The sequence below is a fragment of the Cryptomeria japonica genome, chromosome 7, assembly GCF_030272615.1.
Source record: "Cryptomeria japonica chromosome 7, Sugi_1.0, whole genome shotgun sequence".
In the NCBI taxonomy this organism is placed as follows: domain Eukaryota; kingdom Viridiplantae; phylum Streptophyta; class Pinopsida; order Cupressales; family Cupressaceae; genus Cryptomeria; species Cryptomeria japonica.
Genome location: NC_081411.1, coordinates 232723408 through 232727275, shown reverse-complemented (window position 1 = coordinate 232727275; position 3868 = coordinate 232723408).

The window sequence follows — 3868 nt, the reverse complement described above, 5'->3', positions numbered from 1 at the left end:
TGTCCTAACCTTCTGAAGTACTTTATTCTTTTTCTGTATGGCCAGTTGCTTCTCATGTTCGGCCTTTGCTTTGCATAGTTCACCGAATTCAATGAGTGCTTTCCCTTTCAATTTGGAAATGTCTACATTAGGCAACACGATCGGTTTAGATAAGTCAAATTTGAAACCATACTTTCTAACCTTCTTCTCTTTTCCTTTGGTCTATGGCACTAAGACAAGTGCTTGTGAGGCCTGTTGTCCCTTGGTAGGTTGCTTGGTAGATGCAACACTTTGGTCTGTACCTATAGCAGTTGCAGTGTCTTTGGGTGGTTCGGTGCTAGGGGTCTCAGCTGTAATATTTGTAGTGCTTGTCTGTGCTTGAGATGTCTGATCTTTGTTTGTGTCACTGACAACTTCAGATTTGTTGCCTTCGGTAGCTTTCTCGGTGTCATTGGGAGCTTCGGTTGAGACTAGTGGCTTCACCAGCTGATAAGGTTGAACTTGTTCTAAGATCGATTCACTAGAGACAAGTTTTTCATAAGCGGTGCCTTCAATCATTTCCTGCTCCAGTGCTGCTTCATCCATTACATCTTCATCAATTTGTATAGTGTCAACTGGGTCTGGACCTTGCTCGGTGACATCTAGATCTTTCTCGGTGACATCAACAATTTCAATTTGAGATTGTTCATCGACATCCTTTTGTTTGAAGATCTCCTGCCACTTGGATTTAGTCTCATTTTCCACATCAATATATAGCCCATTCATCAATTTTAAGGCTCTCTGTTTCACAAGAAATTTAGAATTGTATGTGGACAAATGCTCCTTGATTTTAGCTATGGACATGTCAGGAAATAGATGGACTAGACTTCTTTCACTTATTTGTCTCTCTGAATCCATTGCATATTTCCATCTGTTATCAATATGTGAGTAGAGCTCACTCAGAAGTGATTTTGCTAGTTCTTCTCATCATTATTCCTAGACTCATACTTAACATATCTGAATCCTACAAATTCATCGTATTCTTTGAGATTTGCACAAAAGTTTTCACAACTGTGAATGTTTACCTTTTTCTTTTCACAATCTGGAATTTGTTTGCATCATCAGACTCTGTATCAATCGACTCTTTTGCCAAAATGAGTCTCCGAGTAGATTTCTTGTAAGTCTTAGTTACCTTAGGAATGGCAATAGTCTTTTGTTTCTTTCTCGGTGATGTAGCTGATGCTCTCATGTTGGGTCTCTTTGTTGGTGGAGTTGGTAGGGCCTTTGTCATGTCATGTTTCTTTCTTTTCAAAATTTTACCCTTTGGCAACTCTATGCTCAATGTTATTTCAGCCTCATGTGCTTCTGATTCTTCCTCGGTTATGGAAAGATTGCCTTTAATAGGTGTAGATGAGGATTCTTCTCCGAATTTCTCAGATAAAGCCTTTATCATCTTTGTAGCTTTTCTTGTAGCCTTAGGAACTACAATGCTCTTTTTACTTTCTCCTTCACCTCTTCATAGGTTCCATACCTTAGCTCAGTTGCATGCCTTGGCAATGATAGATAGGCATAAATTTATTGTTGTGTGATATCATAATCAATCTCATAACCCATTGGTTGCAATGATTGAGTCCTCAGTTCAACAACATTTACATAGCAATAATTAGTGTCGACTTCAAAACATATATTGTCCTTGTATTTTTCAACCAACTATGGTGGGATCCTGTACCTGTTGTGCATTTTATCTTGGAATTTTCTAAAGTAATCATCCATGATATCATTGAAGTTATCTCCTAACTTCTTGATGTAGTCATTGATTTGATGGGTGATAGGTCGGTGTAGCTCCCATACTACTTTACCGACTGAGGGAAAGAACTTCTCAAAATAGAAAAACATAGAAAAACATACATACAAGTAGTGAACCAAACTTTAGTGTGTTTGCCAAGTTCTTCTTCTTTGGCTTCCTTATTGTGTTCAGGTTCTCAAATAAGTTCTTTAGTAGCACTTCACATAAGTGCACTTTCATTCCCTTCTTCACTATTTTGTAGGCCAGGTCCACTACAGCACATGTTAAACTGTTTTCCCTTGCAGATTGGAAGAAACAGTAACCAATAACTCTGATTGCAAATTTTAGTTTAGTATCAGCGACATTATTCAATTTTAGTCCTAGGTAATCAGATTCTACTCCGGTTAGATTGATTAGCTCCTTTTGTGATATCATCTTCTGTGCACAAGCATGATCGTAGATGGGATATCTAGTGATCAGGTGAATGACTTCCTTCGTGATCTTGAAGGGTTGCTCTTGTAGCCACATGAAATCATCATGTACTCTGCTCAATACAAACTTAACCCATTGGGGTTTGAACACATGGGGATAGACTAGGGCTTCAGTTAATCCCTTGATTTTGATGTGCTCAAATTTGCTATCCAGTTTTCCATTAGTGCACAGTTCATCATATGTGTCACTAATCTCTACATGACCAATTTCCTCAGCATGGCATTTGGTAAAGAATCTGACATCTTCTACCAACAAGACTCGATCCGCGATGAGTGAAAATGCAGTTTTATCATCTAGTTCTGAGGCAACTTTAGGAGTTAGGGAATATTTTAGCGAGGGCTCCTCCACATTTTGGACAACTACAGGGTCTTGGATCTTGGGCGCCATGGTAGATTTTGGATAAGATTCGACAAGTTATACTTAGGGTTTACAAGTGACTAACTCTTCACACTTGGTAGACAATAGCAATTTGACTAGATCGGAAACCAGCTAAACAGTGTCAATAGATTGATGTAAATACCTAAAAATTTGCTCTGAATGAAGTTTGATCGCTTTGATTCGCTCTGCTCTGCTTCTCAAAAACTTGGGTGAATGAAAATGACAGCGAAAATACTTTTAAATACTCAAAAATACCTTATCAAGCTTCATGCAAGTTAGGTCAAGATATTAAATGCACTTGATTCACCTTTTACCGATTTACTCCATTTTTTGTTTCCACTGAGTACCCAACTTAGCTTTATTAACCGACTTGATAGGTTTCCTGTATAGTATATAAACTGACTAATTGCATCTTAACTATGCAGATTTTGAATTTTGTACATAATAGAATAGGAACTGTTATGATTTTACTTTTAGAGAATGCAGTCCCTTCTTACCTTTTCTTGACTAATTTGAAATAGGTGCACCTAACTCGGTAGGTAAGGTGCTTTCTTCATTAGACATAATTTCTTTCTTTTTCCAAATCATCTTGAATTTTTCTTTTATCTCTTCATTGTCTCTTCTCAATTGATCTCTGCAATCTCCAGCTAAATGTCCAGCTTTGTGACAATGAAAACATGCCATACTAGGATTTCTCCATGATCTTCGGTTGTTCATTCCAAACCTTATAAAACAGTTGGCACTTATATGTCCATATCTTCCACAACATTCGCACCATATCCTTGTATTGTAATCCCATGGTACTGCTGCATATTGTTAGTAAGGATCTGTGTGAGTTCAGTAACCTCTAGTGTTTGCTCGGTGTGGATACTTCATGTAGTTCTTTTGCTTAAACCAGCACTTCTTGGTACTATGTCCATATCTATTGCAGTTTTTACAAAATCCTTTGAATTTTTCCTTTTGATAGTTGGTAATAGACTTTTTCCTACATTGATTAGGTGTGTGACCATATTTATTGCAATTGTAACAATTTCCATTGGACTTTGAGATTTGCACAAAAGTTTTCAACACTATGAATGTTTACCTTTTGCTTTTCACAATCTGAAATTTGTTTGCCTCATCAAACTCTGTATCACTCGACTCTTTTGCCAAAATGAGTCTCTGAGTAGATTTATTGTAAGTCTTAGTTACCTTAGGAATGGCAATAGACTTTTGTTTCTTGCTCAGTAATGCAGCTGATCCTGTGTTGTTGGG